General features: G+C 38.6%; 1 protein-coding gene and 1 long non-coding RNA gene across 6 annotated transcripts in view; one reads left to right on the top strand and one right to left on the bottom strand.

Moving 5' to 3' along the window:
- The window catches only part of NIPBL (NIPBL cohesin loading factor), a 165,208-nt gene extending 155,850 nt beyond the window's left edge, over positions 1-9,358 (bottom strand). For 3 of the 5 annotated variants that reach the window (XM_054809659.1, XM_054809660.1, XM_054809657.1), the window contains exon 1: positions 8,553-9,083. The gene's annotated coding sequence lies outside the window, so the exon portion shown is untranslated. Of the gene's footprint in view, positions 1-8,552 lie in introns of all 5 variants that reach the window. The other 2 variants (XM_054809656.1, XM_054809658.1) reach the window with 2 other exon arrangements.
- Positions 9,310-22,143, top strand: LOC129199346 (uncharacterized). The gene is made up of 6 exons (XR_008574646.1): positions 9,310-9,958; positions 15,625-15,736; positions 16,488-16,519; positions 17,094-17,170; positions 20,465-20,587; positions 21,906-22,143. It is a non-coding gene; the product is annotated as an uncharacterized LOC129199346 (long non-coding RNA).
- The last annotated feature ends 1,342 nt before the right edge of the window (positions 22,144-23,485 follow it).

The raw sequence follows: 23,485 nt of genomic DNA, 5'->3' as shown, positions 1-23,485 counted from the left end.
TGAACACCAAAGAGATATCAAAATACTTAATCATAAAAGACAGGACTGGAAGCAATCTCAAGAGTCTACCCCTTTCCCCACGGCAGAATCAACAACATCTAAGGCCAATCCTAGGAGACATGAATATAACCTGTTATGTTTAAAAAAACAAACAAAAAAACCCAAACCCCAACAACTCCATTAGGGACACTACATTCATTCCTCACAGTCCCTGAAATAGGCATCCTGTTGTAAGAAAAAAAAAAAAGTGAAGACAGACTTGAAGACTACCACAATGCATTCACAAAGATGCCAAATGAAGACTACACAGGTAATCTGAACTACAGTATCCCCTATCGTTTGCTCTCACAAGGAGTACTCCACTTTTCGGAGTTTTGGTTTTGGGTTTTTTTTTTAACATTGTGTGATTTCCTCAGTTTAAAAAAAAAATAATCAACAAAACAAAGCAAGACAATTCAAACAATGAAATCCTGTGTGTGAAATAATGCTTCTTTGCTCAGCCAATCCTTGTTTTGTACTTCTGGCTTCTCGGGCAATTTGTTATTCTTCCCCTCTCTGGCCTCTCTCAGTACATATTTCCCACCCATTCCCATCCCTGAACTGCTTCCCTTGACAGTACAGCCAATTCCAAAGCACCCTTCTGTCTTGGCTTTTTGCTAAGGCTATTTCACAGCTCTTCCTGTATCTTTACTAAGGACATTTGTATCTGCCCCACCAGCTCCTTTGTCCACTCCTCACAGTTCAGTCATTACTTCCTTAGGAACCCCAAGCTCCTTCCCTCCTCCCAGTTCCTACTCTTCAAAATCCCATTCCTTCCCCATTCTATGTAAAAGTTGGGTTCTATTCCACCACTCTTCTCCTCCAGACTTCCAGCCACCTGCAACCTCAGTTCTTGTCTTTTCCACATTCAAACAAATCAGCACTGTGGATAAGCTGGGAATGGACACAGAAAACTAAGAGTCTGTACCACATCTCACTGCTTACAACTGTACTTATTAGGAAAGTCCTGTTATGCGTACAAAATTTTTCAACATTAATGCCTACAATCAGAGAAGTCAGCTAATTTTTCAGACACCAGTAACTTGCCCAATTTTTGGACAGGTTTTTGAATGGCAATAAAATGCATATCCCTAACGCAAAAAGTCACCTCCACTCAAATTTTAAATTCTTTTCCCAAAGAATGGGAGTGTTCCAATTACTTGAAGAAAAGGTCAGAAATAATTTTTAAACTTGTTTTTCTCTAGCATGACCCTTAGGAGCCAGTGAACTATTTTGGCTTTAAGCTTTATTAAAAGAATCAGTCAATAAAGGCAGCCACCCAGCATGGAAGATTTTGGTCCGAATGACTGAGGTTTAGCAAAGTCAGAAGTACAATCAGTGCCTTTAAATAGTAAGTGCCAGGAAACTGACAGGAGTCTCTACCAGTCCTACCTATATAAAAAAACCAGGGAGCAACATGCCTTCTTAAAGTCAACTAGTAACTGTTAAGCAATGTTTCAATTCCTTGTAACTGCCAAATTCTAATAGGATACACTGAAGTTTTTCTATGCTATAGGTTATGCCTCAACATGAGTTTTTAAGGAAACTGCCAAGAAGAACCAATCGTCACTGAGCATGCTAGCAGAAGAAAATCCATCTCCCATTATTTAAAAAAAAAAAAAAATAAATAAAAAAACCCCCTAGCATCCACATAGGGAAAAAAAGCAATCATAGCTCCTTAGTTTGAACTAGAAATTTAAGAAAGAAATCACCAGACAGATTTTTAACTTTCCCTTCAGGGAAGGGAAAAAAAAAAAGCTAAACCCATTTTAAATCTCCACAAAGCACTCCCCATGAGTTCTTGCTCTCATGGAAAATAACATGCAAGAAAGGGGGACAGTCTTTATTAAATCCTAAGACCAGAAACCAAAATTTCAGAAACAAAGTCTTTGTAACCTCATCTTTTCTGAGTACCTGGTCAACAGAGGATTGTTAGCTCAAACATGAGAGACAAGGGTTGCACTACCACCGACGTGTTTACATTCAAGGAGCTTGATAAATTGTATTAAAAAAGAGAAAAAAAGGTTAGTACTATAAAACCAAGCATTGAAGTATTTCTAAATGTCAGAATTATGGTTACTTACACGTACAATTTAGTCCCTTGTGCATTATGATATTCGTTAAATGATCATATACCGTTTTTTCTTATTCACAAGGATCTCTGCCTCATACATTTTAGATGTTAGAAAGAAATTCTTTACTGTGAGGGTGGTGAGGTACTGGAACAGGTTGCCCAGAGAGGTTGTGGATGCCCCATCCCTGGAAGTGTTCAAGACCAGGTTGGATGAGGCTTTGGGCAACATGGTCTAGTGGAGGGTGTCCCTGCCCGCAGCAAGGGGGTTGGAACTAGATGATCTTTAAGGTCCCTTCCAACCCAAACCATTCTATGATTCTATATATGGCACACAACATATACGCCACAAAATAAATCAGAGTTACAGAGCAAAAGGAAGTGCCTGCTGTGGGACATTACACTTTTTTAATATGGAATTTGAATAAAACGTAGTTAATAAATCCAATTGATTAAAACCCGTTTCCCATCCAAGAGATCTTTTGCTGGAGGCTGCCATTTATAAAAATCAATTCTTCTTTAAAAATAAAAAAAAGCCCCAAAAAACCAACACAATAAAAACCCCACAACAACTCAAAATCAATTTATTTTCACAGAAAACTTCCATCTCAAGTTGAGATAGAAAGAAGAAAAAGACTGAGGACTACTTATTCTACCTGTTCCATAATACACTCATAGCTTCTGGGACATGCCTAGAGCATATGACATAAAAAGCTATATGGTGAAAAAAAAAGCTCAAGAGCTTCTCTGCCAAATACAGATTAGGCACTTGGACTTCCTACATCCCAAAAGCAATGTTCTAGCTAGGAATGCACTTACTACACCTCAGAACAGTCTTGCTTTCCTAACAGAGGCACACAGCAGCTAGCCAACAGACTGACATCTCAATGAAATGGTCTGACCACTAGACTGCAGAGGTTTCTGTTCAATCAGTTTACATGAGCTGCAACAATGATAAGTTTGAGAGGCAGAGTTTTACCCTTATGAGCCAATAACCAATGCTTATGATACTCTCCAGGGATGCTAGCTCCTGCTGGAAGTTAACAAAGTAACATTTTGAATCTGCCTCCAATATTGCAAGTTCTTTTGGGATTTGGGTTATTATCTAGTAGTTGTCTCTGTTCTTTCTGATAAACTTTAAGAGATTTTGGGTTCTTCATATTATGGAGGGTGACTCTTTTTAATTTTTCAGGACAGGAAATCTGTTCTTTTCCAGCTGTTGGCATGATCAAGACAGTTGAAACTTAATGGCTGTTTAAGGCCATCAGCGAAAACCCATGCTATACTTCTTGGGGATCCAGCATACGAGACAAGGAGCCTGATATGTTGAAATGCAGAGCACTCACAACCACAAATAAAGTCAAAGAAAACAATGTTATGAACTCACTAAGTGCTTTAAAGTAACTCTAAAAACCTGAAGAATAAATCATGTCAAATTACACGAGATTTATGAGCACTTTTAAAACTCACTATTTTGACTCAGTTTCAGTCTTCCATCTGTAAAATGGAAATAATATTTTACAGATGTGAAAAAAAAGTTCTCTAATGTTTGTGAAGCACAGATATTTATTTTGAGATAATTCCTACAAAATAACAGATGAATACTTCAGCATTCATGAAAGATTTGGATGTATAGAGCAGGTAATAAGGCGGCAGGCTGCACACTGAATGACAAAGAAAAACAAACATATAAACTAGGTTATAACAGTATACCAGTTGGCTGGCATTTCCAATGCACTGAATGAGGCACTGAACTGGGGCTGTGAGGGTAAGAGGGAATACAATAATGTAGTTAAAGGCCCAGTGTATGGACGAGGGTGCTAGATCATGTTTGTTTCTGTAATCTTAGTCTGCTGTTTCATTGAGTCCCTTTCTTTGCAGCCTAGCATTTTTTGACACTGTTCCTCTAAAAGGCATTGCATGTCTACACATACACACTGCTAAGAATACCAAAGTGCTTCAAATCAAACCACAGCAATAATCTGAAAAATTGAAATATCTACCCATATAAAGAATTTTGAGATCTCTGATTAGAAGACCACTTAAAACTGACACAAATACTAAAGGCCATAAAAATGAACTTTTCTAGATTTTTTTCTGACTTTAACATGAAAAACAGTCTTCAACGTTTATGTCTTTTTAAAGTTATTTGTGTAAACCAAGTAGTCACCTTCAAGTACAGTATTTGACTAGAATTCATTTTAGTTTCTACATAAATGTGGGCCAAAATCCTTTCTCCCCTCCCTTTTGCTAGTGAGATTTTCCATAGTGAACAGTAGGGACAGGAAGCGAGACAAATCATAGGTCCTGCACAATCTCCTTAAACACAATTTCCTCACTCTGGGCGTGCAGCAGATGTCAATATAAAGCACTTCTCTCACACGTACTTTGGGGGTCGGGATCAGCTACCAAGAAATATGCTTGTAACACTAAGAAAATAAAACCATGAATATAGATTAATTATATTAAAGGTTTTTAGAATACAAGCCTTTAAATTCTAGAATTTCAAAAGAAGTTCCTTTTTATTATTAAAAAGGATCATTATTATACAGGTTTATTATCAATAATACACAGTTATCATCAATTTCAAGCATTTCCTTGTAGGTATCCCTGTGCAACTGAGTGTTCATTACCGCCAATGATTCAAAATCAGAAGCTAACTTAAGCTGTACTACTTCTAATAAAAGCATATGAAAAGCAAGACTGAAAATAAGCAGTATCATATTGAAATGGCTAATTTTTTCTAATGTTAAATAGTTTTAGCAATGTATTTTGTGACATTAAATAGCTACCCTAATACTTGATGACCCTCCTCATACCTACCAGACATCAAATTCTAAAGCTATCACTACTCATTTTTTTTCCAATTAAGTATGCCATTATTGCTGTCAAAGTGTCCACACATTCATGATTATACACTCCTCTAGAATAATTTCTAGAAAGTATAAATTTCTGAATTTGAAAACTTAATTTCTTCCCTAGGTCTAGATATTCAGAATAGAAGTATATTTTTTCTTTCTAGTTACAGCAATTATCCACTAACTTTACATTTCTTGTGCAATATTTATGAAATGTTAATACAAACTCAATGTCATGATTTTAACACTTTGTAATATAATATACATTTGCTACTGAACACACAGAAATTTGCAGTAGGAAACGTGTTATACTAATCCTTGGCTCAAATCAATTTACATTTTGGCTATTTTTCATCTACTATCCTTCAAAATACAGTTTATTTATACTGTAGAGGAATATATACCTGAAACATTTAAGATTAAGGCTGCATTACCTTAATCATCATACAAACAGAACAACAATAACAACAACAAAGTGATTCTATCCCAAGGAAATGACTATCTATTGCCTTGATTCTGCAGAAGAGTCATAAGAACATTAATGTACATGGAGTCTCAAACATGTAATAAGGTTGCATAGGGGTATCTGTAGTGTTATGAAGCACAGAGATTTGCAAAGGGTTTTAGTGACATAATTTTGCTTCTCTGATCCTGTTCTGTTTCTCCTAATCAAAATTTAAACATTTCAAATGTAAAAAATACATTATTTTACTGGTATGCCTGTCCCTGTGTCTTTATTTTTAAAAAGTATAAAAACAGCTTTAAAAGACAACAAAAAGCTTCCGGGAAAGATTTTTTTGTTGGAATACCTTCAGGTAAACATTTAAGAAGTTGAGAAGGAAAAAAAAAAAGGAAAAAAAACCTTGTACACAGGAAACAAATTCAAAATGTACAAGGTAATAAAAAGTACAAAATAAAAGATAACAAGAAAGTATCATCTTCTTTCAGTTAACATAATTGTTACAACTAATATCTTGAGGATAATTAATTTTGTATTTCTATAACATTAATAAAATAACTACATCCTCCTTAAGCAGCTAGCTGTTGTGATAAACAAGGGACCAGTATAAACTCCTAACATTAGGGAAAAAGTCCTGCTTCACACACACACTCTTAAATGTGCTAAAAAATACAATCTAAACGAACAATAGGTCATCCTATAAACACTTCCATGTTAAATGTTTCTGTACGCTGTATGTATTTTTCTGACATACAGAACTTTACAACTACATAAAGTGCAATGAAGTAACTAATTCAGGATTAATCACATACAGCTCAGAACAAAACCAAAAATCTCATTACAAAATCACAGACAGCATCTTACACTTCCATCTACAAATACGCCTATTTTTCATACCAGAAAAGTGCAGGCTTTCTGACTTAAAAAAAAAAAAAAAAGGGCACCGTAAACACAACCTTGACAAGATAAACTTGACAGGAACTACATAACTACAGTAGCTTGTTTCCTGCTCATATCTGGTATATTTAAAGCAAGCCTCCTTAAATGAAAACTAAGTCAGAGAAGTTCACTACTGTTAGCTTAACAAACCCATTTTTGTTAAAATGAGAGCTATTTGAAACAGACATGAAAGAATCGCTACAGCTAATGTCGCTTCCTGATGATGAAAACTACCCAAGAACTACAACTACTTCTGCACAGTCCTTTCTTTCCTGTAAAGCAGAGTTAAACTCGGCCTCTGCGCATGCTATGGACCAAAAGAAAACAGCAAGTCTGGTGCTACACACCACACTACGGACAGTTTGAGACAACTAGTGGCTCCCTCTGCAATTCACAAAGTTTAAAAATAAAAAGCTGCTTCTTCGAAGTGTAAATGGTTCCTCTCCACGCACGTAGGCCCGAGGCCCTGTTGCAAACAGTGCCTAACAGGACCAGGCAGCACAAAGACAGGAATGGGAGATTAGTGGGAGGGAGGGAGGCCGGGATTGGGGCTCAGCAGGATCTTCAGGCTTTTTAAAATTCAAACTGCTCCCTGACCAATACAAATCACGGACACGCTACTGACTACTACACGGATTTACAGCATTAAAAACACGCCTTCTACGTGACAGCTATATTAACTTCACCCTTTTAAACATGTATCAGGGCACTCGGAGGCACATTAGCACAATTTTATCACAAGACTCTAAACACAATACACCAGAAAGTTACTCTATTTGATACATTAACCACTTACTATTACAACACATCTGCCTGAACAACTAAAAAACTGCTGAAAAATAGACAAATTATGTAATGTTGATAATTATTTGCCATTTACAAATTTCCTTTCTATATGAAAGATGAAACTTTGTATCTTAAAATTCCCTCAATTGTGCAATTTCTGTGGGACTATTTTTATTAGTTCACAATGTGTCTGTTTTAAATCTACCTCAATTTCTAGTAATGCTCTCAACTCCACCAAAGTCTGAGATTTACTTTACTGTAAATTAGCTACCATTTATTTATAAAGACCTGACACTTAATCAACAGTCATTTACAAAACACATTTGACCTGTTAAAATGACACCTAATTACATATTCAAACATCATGGACACAAACAGCCAATAACAGCCTCAGGATCTCAAAGTGATATGGCCTGACAAGAAAGGATGACACTTTTTAACAATTCCCCCCTTTTCACTTAATTAAATTTACGTTTGATTCTCAGGCACTTTGGGTAAGATCTCATCTTCGCCTTGGTCCCTTAAATGTCACAAACGCAGCACTTTACACACGATCCCTCTCCCGTTTTCCGTTTGTTAGAAGCACAAAATAGTATTTCTTCCGAATTTAGTACGCATTCCTGTAATGTATACAGCATACAGACACCGAGATTATGTGGATACAATATGCTTGCCTATTTGTATTTCCTGGGTCTGCAGGTGTCCGTGTTGTGTCAATCATCCCACAAGCGCTAGTTTTATGCTATAAATATACTAAGTGATTAACAGACTAATCAATCGCTATATTATTTAAAGATTAAACCTCTGCACGTTATAAATCCACATGAATTCGAACTTTTGAATGTTCAGAACGCAGTTGGTTAGAAGGAGAAGGTAACATCGAAGAGAGCTTGTATTTTTGTTCCTGGGTATTTACATTGTCTCTCTTCCCCTATTCCTCCACTTACTCCTTCCCCACTTCAGAGGGCTGTCTGCGCTGGGACCTTCCTTCCTTGCCCTAGTGAAGTTGTAAATATGGCAAAAGATCGGTGCACATTTGCGGCTAATTGTATTGTTTCCTCCTCCTCCTGCTCCTCTCCGGGTTGAGGCCTGTCACTGAGAAGCCGCTTCGCCTTTCTAATCCCCGAGCTGGAGTAAAGGCGCTGGCCGGCGGGCCTGCGCTCTCCACCGGGCCTGGGCCTCCCGGCAGCCCGGGAGGAACGAATCTCCTCCGCCAAACCCGAGCGAGCAGGAAGGGGGGCTGCGAAATAAACACCTCCGGTTGCCACTTATTCCCCTCTACCCCGGATAACAGCTAATCCCCTCTGCTCCCGGCAGTGCTGGGCCGCTTGGGCTGGGAGGCCCGGCCCGCTGCTGGAGAGGGCAGGGAAGGGAAGGGGAGACAAGGAGGGGGGATTACCTGAGCAAATCGGCGTCTGAATCCAACGAGAATCCGAGAGAGGGGGAGAGAAATCCGCCCCCCTCCCTCCTCAGAGGAGCCGCCGCCGCTGGGCCGCCGCCGCCGCCGCGGAGCAGGAGGAGGAGGGGAGATAATATAACAACAATAATCCGGGCCGGGAGGGGGGCTGGCTCCTCTTCCGTCTCCTCCTCAGTGCAGCGAACATGTAGAGCCGGGGGGTGAGCGGCCGAGACAAATCCCTTCCCCCTGAGCCTGCTTCACAACATCAACACGGGCCGGGCCGGGCCGCGCCGAACCGGTTCCGAGACACACTCCGAGCCGCGGGGGGAGTAGGGGGTGGCCGAGGGGGCAGCGCTGCCAAAGGGCCGCCGCCGCCGCTCCCTCTGTGTGTGCGAGTGCGGGAGGGCGGGGGAGGGGGCAGCCTGGGCACGGTGAGTCGGTACCGAGCGGGGGGGTAGGGGGGAGAGGAGGAGGGGGAAGGATCCTGTGTGTGTCTCTCTCGCTCCCTCTCAGAACAAAATGCCGACCGGAAGTGCAGCTGCAGGAATGACTCCCTCCACCGGCGCCAAACACCAACAGCCTCCCCCTTCCCTCCACTGCCTCCTCCTTGCCCGCTCGCTCCCTCGCTCAACCAGCGCCGCTTCCGCTGCCGACACTGCGCTGCTCGGCGCCGCGCCGCTCCCCTCCCAGCGCTGCCGCAGCTGGAGCGGCTCCCTCCGCCTCGCCTCGCCGCGCCTGGCCTCGCCTGGCGGCGGCGGGCACAGCTGAGTCTCCGCTGCGTGGCTGTCTCTCCCCTTCCCCACCCCTTCGGCTGCTGCCTGAGTTTCTCTTTTTTTTTTCTCTTTCTGGTGTGCGGAACGAGACCGGAGTTTACGCTCAGGCCTGCGCCGAGAGGAAGGCAGCCAGCGATTTGTGAAGAAGTGACCGCTGACAAAACCACACGTTTTGGGTTTTATTTTTAAGGATGGTGGGGAGGACTGCAAAATACCGCCTCGCAGGAGGCAGACCTAAAAAGGCGCCTTAAAATGAATCCACAAAGGCGGCATTCCCCCCGCCTCCCCCCCCGCCTCAGCGGACACTCGCTGGAGTTACTGTTGCCGCTCATGTCCGTCTCTGTGGGTGTAAAGAGGCCGTGTCGCAGGAACTGAAACACCCGATGCGGAAAGAGTTGCCGGGGCGAGGGACTTCCAGGTGGACATAACGAACTGGAGTGGCTTTTAAAAACAACCTTTTTGGACGAGCACGGGGGAAAATGTTGATGTTCAGGTGAAGGGTCCTTCGCTGGAGGCTGATGCTCCCCACTGCCACCAGATTTACTGGAAGTACTTAAATTGTGGGTTGTGAAGGAGTGTTTGGAGAACGAGAATGTCCTAATCTGAAAGGTTTTCTGGTGTTCCTCTGTACAGGTAAAACTATGAATACTCATAACACAGGATAACAGCGAAGAAGCATTTATATCCAATTAATTAACTATGTCTTTTTGTACTCACATTGTTTCGCTCCTCAGTACTTGAACAAAAATCCCTTGATTTCTAGAGGAAACCTGGCTTCTCTGTCGACTTCAGGATTCAGCCATGCAGTTGGACACAGCTGTAAATACCCTGTGACATATAAACACACCCTTTCAGCTCTGGATGGATGTTATTTGCACAAAGGGATAATACCTTACACCAAGGCACTTGAATCTTTCCAAGGCTCTTTCCAATCTTTCTTAGGATCCCCTGAATAGTGATCTGTCTTTAATGGAGATTTCAAATGCTTCTCTCAAGCTTAAACAACTAGTAAATTCGTAATACTGGATGTATCAAAGTTCATTTTACAAGTGCATGTGTTTTTGTTTGAAAGTACAGAAATGAAGATGGCACTGGAGAATACAGTAATTTGGTACTGGCAATACTAATATCTAATGGGTACATGCTCATGTAAATTTAATGGCGACAGAGTAAACGGGGTTCTGAAAAAATGTATCACATACCTTTGTTCCAAGTTAATATAAAAGGTCCCGATCCTGTAATTGTTCATACATTTACAACTTCAAGTTACCCATGTGAAATGAAGGGAAATAATTGGTGTAGTAAATGAAGTGTGTTCCTAAGTCTTTGCACTTTATTTAATGCAGTGCAACTCTATAACTCAAGGTGAAAAATATTTATCTTCTCTTGGTAATAAACTAAAGTTCAGTGGACTACCTATTTGGAGTTCATGTACCCGTACGCATGTGGACATATACACCAATGAATTCACAGGAAAATGTTATTCTAAAATGACAAAGTTGGCCCAGGAATACTACGTCAATCTACTTCTGATTGTTACCAATTCACGTTGATGGATTGTTTCTGTGATTTTAATAATTTTTTTTAGTTGGTGACTTAGCGTGGAAATAAAATGTAAATACTGAAATTTTCATTTTCAAATGCTAAATGTGGTTTAGGCAATACAAACATCATGGTAAGACACAACACCAGTTGACTACTGTTTCAGTCAGAATTCTCCAGTGAGAATGCCACTGGACCATTTTGTGCTTTAAAATCCCATTCAACTACAAGAATTTGTGGAAATGGCTAATTTGCCTGAGTTCTTACCTGCACAAGAAAACAGCTAATTGAAGTCATTAGTTGTTTTAGAAGGTGGTGTTGTAACACAGGAGCAAATAATGATTTTTTTTTTTCCTTAAGGGAAATTAAATGTTTTTTATCCCATTAGATAGTCCTGTAATCCACTTTTTAAAAGGAAAGATCAAATTCTTCAGTTGCATTCAGGTAAGTGGTTCCTTGTATCCCTGTTGCCTGCAAAGGTCCGCTCAGAGCAATTTACGGCAGATTGGAGGCTCACTATGTTCCTAAAAAATACTTTAGTATGCATGGGGTTCATCTCATTATGCCTGAAATGGCCAGAAAAAGGGATAAATCAAGATAATATTTCAGAACAGTACCTGAAAACATATCAAGATACTTTAAACCGTATTGCTGTTCCAGGCCTTAGTCATGGGGTGGAGGTAGTCCTAATCTGTATGGGAGGAGCTATGCAGTCACACAACCGTGACTGTGGCACACTAAGGGGTGTATACTGCATTAAACAAAGCTGGTGGCTCTGCGGAGGAGGGCAAAGCTCTCTGAATTCCCCTAATAAATCCACACCTATATAGTCCTGAAGATGAAGTGCAAGTTTCAGGGTAAAGCTTTCAAACCTAATCATGCTCCCTTTGATGTCAAGGGAGAATTTGTCTTTTAACAAAAACAAATGACTGGGATCCCATAAATCTAAGCTATTTGCACAGTTGGTTATTCTGAGACTCATTTCTTGTTCTTCAAAGAGTATTTTAATGCTAGTTTAAAAGACTGGAATTAAAGATCTTCATGCAGACAGTACTGTTTTAAAAACATATTTCTCAAGCAATTTTCACAAAATATATGGTAAATTATAGGTACCTCCTTTGCTGCTATTTACAACTGCGTACTGGTAAGTTTTCTAGATGCAACGACAGTATGTTTATGTACATGGTTGAAAATAGTGAAGAGACTTCTTTGCCCTCTTCATTCTGATGTTAACTTCCCTGACAGCTACGTGTTGTTATTCAGCTTCATAACTTATGGACAGCATGCAATATTACAGTGAAAATACACCAGGCACCAATGTTTTCCTAGAGGTTGCTTCTTTTCATTTGATTTTTTTCTACAGAATGAATGAAAAATGTATTGTTCTTTTCCATTTCTGCCTCTTTAAGGGCTGGTGTAACATACAAGGTACCTGACATTTTAAGTTGTTAATGAGATGCACAAACTTTGCTGTATTTTACCTTTTAGTAATTCATAGGTAGTATGTATTTTGGGGCAGATATTTTTAAATAAATATGATGTGTTAGTAAAATAAAAAATATTGTTGTATATTTTTAATATTTTTTCAATAATTGAAAAGAACTTGCCTATAAAATTTTGAGAGCTTGTTATCTGAATGTAATACAGTAATGCAATCATTAGCTATCATCCTGAATTTACGTATTCAAATTATTTAGAATCGGCTGTTAAGGTTGTACTACAACAGCAAGTAGGAAGAGTGTAATGATGAATGTTATATGACAAGTAATACAAAGTTATGTTCTTTGCATTGACTTTAGTTCGCAGGAGCAAATAATAGCACCATGTAATTAATTCACTCAGGAATATTCATTGTGACAAGTAAGCAACCTAAATATCAGACGAGGCCTTCAATGGTACAGGCAAAATAAAAAGCCAAGGAAGCCTGTAGATTGAGGAGTAAAGTATTTGTATAGTTACATGCTCTAAGCTTACAACTTGATGGTGACTATTGATTTTTTTTTTCTGGTAAGCCAAATGGACATAATATTTTATGATTCTATGACTCTATGATTTTTTTCCTCCTTCTAATTATTTAGCATAATTTACCAACAAGAATTTAACATAGAATGAAATAATACTTTTTCATTTTTTCTAATCTCTACCATGCACTATCTCTACCATGTTAAGAATGTGCTTCTGTTTGTATGAAGATGCAATATGAATTCTATGGCAGATAGATACATCTTTTAAAACATATACTTGTAAAAACCAGTTCTCTGTGGAGAAAAAATTATGGAAGACAAAACTCCAGTACCTTCATTTGAATGTTACAGTCAGTTCTTATTATACAAGGCACTAAAGATTCTAAATAAAGTTAAAAGCTAGATAATGTAAAATATGTAATTTAGACTATAAAACATATATAATAATAAAATACTTTATATAACAGAAAAAAGAGGTCAATGATAGATTACTTTTCTGGAGTAGACTGTCCCAATATTGTTGCATTAAGGCCATAAGAACAGACCTAATAACAGTTCTTTTTGTAGGAAGATAAATAGTAAGTTACACATTGTCATTGAAAGAAATCTGAAATCTGGCTAAAGATGCTCTTTAGGCTCTTTTCTGTGGCTTCACCATTGGCGAGCTTCAGAAAGGAAGCAGGTACTATTCGTGCTATAACAACCCTAACTTCCCACAAATTCTTTTTCTTCATTTTTCTTTTTTTTTTTTTATTTTCATAATTTGAGCCTTAAATAACCCTATTCTCTCAAATGTCTAGTTTTGGATAGGTACTGGGAAGACAACTTACTGTCATGTTTTATAACAAGAGATATAGAATTGCATGTCAGTTCCATAAGAAATCCTGTGCAATTTCTACAAGAGTTGTGAGGGCCACTATGGATTATTTTGAGAGAGAAAAACATTTGGGCAATTTTTTTTATTTTTTAATTTCCTTCACTTTTTAAAGTGTAATGGTAAATCAATACAGCTTCACAGGCCAGCAAGTCAATGTGGACATTCATCTTCTGGCAAAGGACAGAAGTTAAAAATTGGTCTTAAGGACTGTCATATTCAGTGCAAGATGAAAGCCATACTTTTATGGATTAAAGAAATCAGAGTACATCATCTTATGCTTAAAATGCCTTGCCACTCCATTTTTAATGAATTTGCCAGAAAAAAGAAGATTTAAAACAGATATGATGATCTCAATCATGTATGTTAAAAAAGCTTCTTGGGCTTCAGCTTCTAAAACCGGCTTCTTTGAAAGAAAGTAGAACACTTCCATTCTTTGGATGGTGAAAAGTTAACCATCTCAGCCAAGAGATTCAATGGCTACATATAAACTAACAGGTTAAACATGCCTGGGACTGTTCTCTGGCATTGAGGCTGGTAGGCACATAAATGGTTCATGTCTATATTATTAAGCCCTTTTATTCTTCTGAACAGGATAGTCACATGCATCTACTACCCATTGGGAATGGTTCCTGACTCACACTAACTCCCAAACTGTGCCCAGGAATTGTTTGGGAAAGTGCTAGCTGGCATGCTTTTAGCCTGTGCCAAGGTCTTTTCTAACATTAATACACAACTTTTACACAAAAGAATTCCAATGTCCATGAATGTTTTATGGTGGTTTCATTTATGCTGCATTTTACAGACACACCTGAAGCAGTCACCTTGGAGTGATTAGCCAGAAGGAAGGTAATAGGGAACTGTGGTCCCCAACATAGAGATAAATCATGTTATTTCCAATTAGTTCTTTACTGAAGCAATTCATCACCTAATTTTTTTATCAAGAAACCTGTCAAAAGAAAGTTGATTGAAATTTGGCTATCAAGTTAGCTATTTGTTCATGTGAGGACACTTTAGATCCTATATGGTGGCTAAAACAGCCTTCTAACCTGCAGCTGATGTCCCTTTTTCTTTTAAACATCCAGTGGCCCTTATGAAAGCATGTTACAATGACAACAGGAACAGAAAACATATGTTGTGCAATAAAATGAAATAAACATAAGTAACTTTTACACTCCTTTAAATTATGGCTGTTAACATCAATTTGTAATGAAAATAACTTCTAAAGTGTAATTTATTGATTTTAAGATCGGAATGGAAAACGAGTAAGGACACAGAAAGCATCATTAAATATTTTCTGAATGCTGAGTATTCCTCTTACAACTTCTTTTTTCAAAAACAAACAAACAAACAAACAAATTATTCCATTTTGTAACCGGACACGTGTTGGCAATTTGCTTTTCAGTGTGGCCATAGGGACAAACATCAGTCCATCTACTTCGTCAGCACTTCAGAAGATGTGTGGGTGCTCCATTAGTGAGGCAGAAAGCAGCATTAACTTGTCACAGATTTAATTTCTCACAGGCTTGCAATGCCATGTATTCTGAAGCACAAAGCCTTTTTTTATTTTTTTTTAAACTTTTGATGGGGACAATAAGTGGTCCAGAAAATTGAATTGTTGACCTGGAGAAGCTGCCTAGGCTTTTACAATGCAATTAAATACAAATAAATGACTCTGTCTAGGTGGTGCAACTCCATTGCAATAGGAAAAAAAAAAAAGACTGAAATAAAAAGATACCTTTTAGGAATGGTTAACATGGAATTCTCAAATAGCCGTAACTTAGAAATCAAGTCAAAGTGATCTATTTATGAAAAATGTCCTTTTCTGAATCATGATGTATTTAAATTCTAGTTTTTGATGTTTACATTTCTGTATTTGTCCTCCCTCTGTTTTAAAGTACCTACATTACTTCCCTCAGGTTCCCTAAACATCATTCACCATTGAAGAACAGCATAGAAAATCTTGGCCTAAGAGGTGTATATTTGGAGAAATAACAGGATAAGCATGAGCAATTTTCTTAAAGTTTATAGGTAAGTGGAAATTATTTACAAATCTTCACTATAATGAAAAACACTAGCATGCACAGCATTGTTAATCTATGTTAATTTATAGTTTTGAGTTACTATTGCACTTTTTTGCAGACTTGCCAACTTTCTCTACTGTATTGCCTGTAAAGACTGAAATCCAATGCAAGTACTCGATGATACGGTGACTCTCCTGAACAGGCTGCAATGTGTAGACCTGTGCTTTTGCAAGGCTGCATATGTACACCTGTGCTTTTGCTAGTATGTTTTCCACACAGAGTTCAATTCATTAAGGTGGTCTGTTATCCAGAATATGGCTGTTAGATAAAACATATTACAGCTAGTTGTCATAGACAGTGCTCTTTAAAATCACTGTAAGAAGTAATTAAATGTTCTGGAAAAAGAACAGTCTCCGCAAGAACATGGGTACATGTCACCAACCAAAACAAATACACATGTGGGTGGCACATGTTTTGTTGGATATTTGAGGATAGGCATGTGTGAGAAAAAAGATGTAAAATGCCATAGAAACAGATACAGACAAGACACAGAAACCCATACACAGGACTGAGCAATCACTGGGAATGTAGGTCTAAGAAAAACAAAGCAAGAAGGATTCAAGATACCTATCAACCAAAAGGGACTTGAGACTTTGAGTGAAATTTCCCCATGGTTTCAGAGGGAAAGAACATATGCACAATCTTTACAAATACAGTGCATCAAAATGTCTGATGCCATCATCTATTTTTTCTGACAGAGACGATGCACTAGCCATTCAAGTCAAAGCAGGTAAGAATACATTTCCAATATTAAAGACAGTTGCCTTCTAGATAGATCCATAAATTACAATAACCTGGCAGCATTCAAAACATGAATTTTCCGACAGGAAAATATATAAACATCTGTCATAAACTATTTTTTATACTATCATTCACTAGATTTTTTTCCTGAACTTACTCATTACTTGCATACCTTGCATGGTTCCATTGCTGTTTCCCCTCATTTCCAGACTTAAGTCAGTCTTGTGTTTAGTCCAGGCTACACTAGTGATCACTCTCTTCTGGTCAACGTGCTTATTTCTCCTGCATTTTCTTGGGCAATGTTTATCTTTTCTCTGCCATTAGACTCTGTTTTCCCTAATATTTTGGATTGCTTCCTTCTTACTTGATCCCAAAGATAGAGGCAGCATAAAAAAGCCCTTCCGTTTCTTCTTTCACTATTTGGACTCTTCTTCATTGGCAAAAATAATCCAAAATATGAATCTCTACCTGTTTCTCTTAAAGAATACACTGGCTTAAAAGACAGTCTCACTATAAGCAATGATCTTACTGGTTTTATTTTTTTCTGGCCATTGTGTTTACAGACTAGTCAAATGCTCACAGAGCCAAAAGAAGAATGTACTATGTCTTTGAGCAGACAGTGAATGTAAAACTTGCTTTGGTGGGTATGCCATTTTAATATTACAGAAAAGGTGTTTGAATAGTATTTGGATAAAAAAGTCAGTTAAATAAGGGATAATCTGTTGGTAAAGATTAATTGTAAAACCTATACTATAAAATATATATAAAAATACTTTATATTTAAAGTACAGTATAGCGTAAACAGTACCTACATGACAATACTCTTTCACAAAAATTGTGTGTAGACTTGAAAATATGATCTATTTTCCATTTTTTCACAGCCAGTTTCAGACGTTTCATTTAGAGTGCAAAATGTTTCATTTCTTTTTTTATTCAAAATATAAATGTTGTGCTCTGTTTATGATTGTGAATAACTTAGCATATTGCTTATGCTGTGAGAACTTGGATGTTGCCTCATAATCTTCAAAAGTACTGAAGTTGACTGTGCAGCGTAGGGGCATGTTGAAATGTACAAGCTATATATTTTGACATTACCCTCATCTGAGTTTTCCTTAAGAATGCAGTTTCATGAAAAATTGGTCATCTCAACAAGTACTAATAGAAGACTGGGGTGTTTGTCTTCTTTTTTAAAAACTAGGTTCATAAAGGTAAAGGCAGCTTTTTGTAGTCCATTTGAATTTTGAATGGGAAGCAACAGGTTTTATTTTACAGTTAGTCACAATATTCTTATGATCTTCTTATTTTCTAAATCTTCTCATTAATATCAGCTAGAACTTGAAAAGTGAGAAAAATGCTTAGTAGTCCTACATTGTTGATGATTAACTCAAAACTATAACATGGCCTATGGGGGAAGGAGTGTAACATACATATTTTATAGCCTGTCTGTGAGGCTTTGTTTCATTATTATGAACATTGTGTTACACAGCACTCTGATGACCTTCATAGTGTTATGAATTCAGTATAAAACTGTGTAACTATTGAACACTCAAGATCTATCAAACTGGTTATCCTTAGCAGTTCCTTACACCTTTTTTCTCCTTCTCACTCCTTTAAATCTTCCCTCCCAACAATAAAAACAAATTTATATATTTAATCGAAGATTTGTCTTACCAGGCTTCTATCTCCTTTGCCTTCTTCTAAAAGCAGTTCAGAGATGTCTGTATCAGACTTCTTTATGGCTGGTGTTCTTCGTATGTAATAGATATAATTTGTCCAGTTGCCCAAAATTTCGTTCAGAATGCTATATACTGCTGCCAGAATGCCTGAAATAGAAAATTTCACATGTAATTTCAGGGAAGTTATCAAGCTGTCATAATCTGGCTACAGGAATACAACTACATGTTTAGGTAGTTGTACAATAATAGCTAATTATTGCCCTTAGGAATATATTTTCATCTGCAGAAATTTAAAGGACAAGTTCTTAGAACTGTGTATGTGCCAAGCAAAAAGTTATGGTATTATTAATCTAATAGGTTTCCTCCAGCATACTCACTTCACTTTGATTGCAAAAACATACTGCAACTTTTTCTTAATTAAATTCTATTTTTGGTTATGTGTTAACATAGAGCTCGAGAAGGGTTCTGGATTGCTAGCTTAGTGCACTGGAGTCCTTTTTTATCCACAAAAACAAACAGCACTGGACGAATGACTAAAGCAAATGTCCTGGTGCTGTTCCACTGGTGCACCCCAGAGAGACCACCATTAAGGTTGTAATTTAGTTCAATCCCTCATATCTTTCTCCTGAGTATGCGGACTCTCCACACATACCGGGTTACCACAGTATTACTGCTTATAATTCTCAACTGGTACTTAGGAGTAATTGGACAGACAATAAATGTTATTAATCATATATAAGAAAACACCAAGTTAAAAAGTGTATTTGGCTTCTCAAAGACAATACTCCTAATCACCTCATTTTATACTCCTTATTTGTTTATTCTGTGTGGGTTTGGTTTGCTTTTAAGTTTCAGAGTTTCTCAGAGGAAGTGGGCCTGGCATTTTATAGTTGCCTGGGAAGCACTGCACATGCTTATGATTCTACAGAAATATTTTTAGTATGATGGAAAGCTCTCATGTTTATCACTAGTAGCTGCTTTTAAACCAGCTACTTCGTGAACATTTTAAGTGCCCTCAGCTTCCTTCTGTCTAGCTGCAGATCTAAGAACCCAGTTCCTCACTTTCTTGAGAAATTCTTATTGCGGGCATCTGAATCAAAGATGCCACAGTATGATCTGTTAATAGCAGAAAGTATTTTTTGTATACACCAGCATCTTTAAATCGCTCCTAAAGAACACAACCAATATATGTAAGATACTCCAAAATACCAAGTGTAGTCAGGTGTCTGGAGAGGCCAAAGCCCGAGCACGTTCCCGAGAGCGGCCTGTGGCGAGTCTCAGCCCCCCCCCCCCGCTTCTCAAACACTTTGTATAAAATCCGGTCGAGTTGCGTTTATGCTCAGGACACCCGTTAGCCAAGCCTGTTTGTTACACCTCTTCTACTGAGCAGCTTTTGGCTCAGTACGTCAGATTATATTATTATTTGCACTAAAGAAAGCCACTGGACTCCTGAGTGAGTACCGCCCCGGACTGCCCCCGCAGTGGTCGCTTCCCGCGCCTTTGTCACTCCAAACCCGATCTCCCATCGCCGCTCCCGTGCCCTCCCTTTCTTCTCTCCTAGTCCCGTTCAAGTAAACGAGGCCTGCTGTGAGCAGCCACTGGGCAGCGAGAACTAAAGCTCTGGTGATGCTGGAAGGAGAAATCAAAGTGGATCTAAAAGCTCCTAAAGCACCTTGCCAGCCCCAAACACGCTACCGGGGTGCCGCCTTGCCTCCTCCCTCAAACCAGGCTGAGTGGAACTTGCTCACGCCGGAGAAAGGAGAGAGGCGCCCTCAGGATGTTACCTCAGGTTCACGTCTTCTAATTCAAAGATCTGCTGCTCGTACTTTATAATGGCTGCTTATAGTTCTCATTTCGAAATTTTGTCATTAATCGTATAGTGAATAATTAACAATGTGTAAGTAGATTCCCCTCTCCCCGGGTAATGGAACAGTCCGCTGGGTTCCTAGGCGCCGACGCTCAGCTTTTAACTCCTTTTCTGCCAAATCCCAACCTTTCTCTGTAGAAGGTATTTTCTTTCAGAGACTTGGATCCTGCCTCAAGCTCTGTCACACTTAAACACCACAAACAGGTCACGGTTGTAAGAACTGTCTCACATAGACAGTGTGAAATGGGGAAAATGACTACTGACTGTCAAGATGGACTTAAATGCCATCAAGTAGAGTCATCGACATGTTTTCTTCTTACCAAGTGCTGTGTGACACTTACGTGGCAATGCTTTAATACTGATTGTGTAAACTGATTTTTTCTTTCTTAAGTTTTCCAGTGGAGAACTTTGTAGACCCTGCATTGTGCTTACCTGCTGCCCCAAGTCAGCATTCTCCTCACCCCTTGAGGCTGTGCATTGCCTTTGGTCAGTGGAGAGCAGTTGCTCCTCTCAGGTAAGCTAAGTCATCTGTCAGAAACAACTGGGTTTTTTCTCTTGAGCAATAACTGGAGACATGGAGGTGTCCTGACCTGAAACCTGGGGTCCTAACTTGCATTTCTCAATTTAAGCACTTATGTGTCTATGGTAAGATGGTATGGATTTCAATATACAGTCTTTCCTAATTGCAGTTGCTGGGGAATTTAAGAAAATCATAGCACAAGTACTTACTTTTGAAAATAATGTAATGTGAGGGCTCATTTAGATAAAATTTCTGTTTCTTCAACTATTACTCCATTTCTCTATTCCTACTTCTCCTCAACTTCAAGTGGCAATTCAATCCCTCAAAAAGCTTTGGTTATCCTAAATAAAAGCATGTAAGAAACCTACCAACTTCTTCACAGTTCTTGGTTTCTTCAGTCTCTTGGCTGTATTGAACACTAGAAACCCCCTTACCCTTCCTAAGATTGTCTCTTGGGTTCACAGCACTGGACCTCTTTGGAGTTTTCCCTGACCTTAATGGCTGCAATTAAATGTTTTTCTTTTAGTATTTTCCATCTTTGACATCTTTTCCAGATCAGGGTTCCTCCTTTGGACCACTCTTTTTCTATCCATTCTCATTTATTCTGTAATTCTTATTGGACAATGTCCTGAACCATACTGAACTGTACAGTAAGAGCCATTTACATTTTTTAGGAAGAAAGCAAGGTATATAACTTAAAGTAAATGCAGAAGAAAATTATTACTTTTACTCCAGGTTCTTAAGGTTATTAGGCATGTGTTGGTAGCAAGGAACCTACAGAAAGAGTTCTGGTAGAAGAACTTCTACAAGAAGTGCATGTCGCCTGTGCTAGTGCCTGAGAGCTTTTTACAGAAGCCTCCTAAGTTGTATGAATGGATATATGAATTGCAGCTCCTAGACAGCTTAAGGCCAAGCAAGGTGAGTTCCTTGTGCTGGTATCTGACAATTCATGAATATTGGTATCATATTTCCTGTAACAAACTAGGCATTAGAATATTTAGATTTATTACGGCTGTATAACTTCTTGTCTGAAAAGTGTTTTGCAAATTTGGTTGATGTTTCAACATTAGGCCTAGTTTTCTAATCTAGAAAGCACATACAGTGTAGAACTGCAACCACAACCCTTAAAAGTAAAAAGAGAAGGAAACCATTTTGCAAAATAACAACAATAAATTGCCAAGATTTTGTTTAATACAGTGCATATGAGAAATGTCTGCTTTTGCTTACAGAACTTGGGCAAGTTTTTTTAGAAAAGGGTGAACTATCGCACTGTATTCAGTCAGTGATTTTTTTGTTGTTCTATTCTGTTCAGTCAAATGTAGAGCTTTCCTTTTCGTATGAGGAACTGTTGGGAGCGCTGGGAACTTTTGAAGTGGTGGTTGATTCTGTTGACCTCCTGATCCTCTCTCCAGTTAGACTCCAGAAAGGACCTCTTTACTCTCATACTACAGCCTTGCAGATGGCTATGATTCTTTGGGGTTTGGGGGGGATTGTGGTTTTGTTTTGGTTTTTGTTTGTTTGGGGTTTTTTTGTTTTGGTTTGGTTTGTTTTTTTTTTTTTTGTTAAAATCCACAGCTTGTTTTCCTTCCTTCAGAAATAAACAAGGAGGTAATATAAAACCTTCATATCTACTCTGGGTTCAGTCTTTCAGAACAGCTATAAACCTTTCCTTGTAGAAGGCACCTTGGCTGCCTTTAGTTGATATTTAAGGTTGTCCATACCAACGCTTTTTTATAGTGCTTTAAACTGAATGCCCCTCATGGCATCTGTCAGCTTCTGTCTAGATCTCATGTCCAGAAATTCAGTATTAGGATTGTATTTACAAGACATGTATGTGGGTATGGGAATATATAGCTAGGTCAGAAAAAGAACTTTAAACTCTATATTTACATGTGAAGAGAGAAGTGACACCCTTTAATAGTTGAAATCTAGTTTGGAAGCACGTACAATAAAATACTCAGCCCCAGTAAAATTTTCTGAATAATTACCGTGTCCATCTAATGTCCCTGAAAATATCAATAGAGCCTTTACATTTTAGCCTATTTGATAGAAAATTTGTCCTGGAACCCAATTTTTCCTTTACCATTTTGTTAGAGTTACTGCTTTGAAGTTGCAAAAAGCAAAAGAGGTGTTAGAAGTCTTCCTCTTATTCTTTGAATTTTTACCCTAAAGATATCTTTTTCCATTTTTGTCTTTTTCTTGTCCTCAGGAGTTGACCGAATTACATCCAGTTGGTTTATTTCCCTAAAATAATCACGCCAGTTTTGTGGCTCGTGAATTTACAAGAAACCCATTATTTGTAGTGAGTGTTTACTCCGAATAACAGTTAGGGAAGAGTTTGTAAGTTTTAACCTCCAAGCATGGAATTTATGGAATTCAAAAATATGCTGATTGATTCGGTCTGAAACGGTAAAAGGTTAAGAAAGGTGCTGTACCCAGAGCTATTGGGCTGGTTTTTTCAAACATCTCTGATATAGCATTCAGTTTAGTCTCCTATCTGAGAGCTAGATGACGTCAGGACATAAAGATTCAGATAAAGCAGATAACGTGAAATCTGTCCGTTTGGGCATTCAGTCAAGAACCTGCTTTCTCACGGCGTTCAGCTACGTTATGTGCGCGTCTGCCGAAGGTGCCGGGAAGTGAATGCATGGTCCGGTGCTGCGGCCCCTGCGCGGCCCTCCAGCACTTCCCGTCTCTTCCCCACTAGATGGTGATAGAGGAACAACTCTGGCTTCCCTGTTCGAAGGACAGCAGGTGTCTACTGTGGGCTAATAAAAAGCAATACATTCCCACTCGTGCATAGCCTCTTAGGTGTAAGTGGACAATTAAAAATACTTTCAAACAAACTTCTTTCCTGTTTTTTGTCAAAAGCGCAGTCTATGATATGATTAT

The sequence above is a fragment of the Grus americana genome, chromosome Z, assembly GCF_028858705.1.
Source record: "Grus americana isolate bGruAme1 chromosome Z, bGruAme1.mat, whole genome shotgun sequence".
Classification (NCBI taxonomy): domain Eukaryota; kingdom Metazoa; phylum Chordata; class Aves; order Gruiformes; family Gruidae; genus Grus; species Grus americana.
The sequence above is the reverse complement of the archived record's forward strand: the minus strand, read 5'-3'. Positions and strand labels throughout refer to the sequence as shown.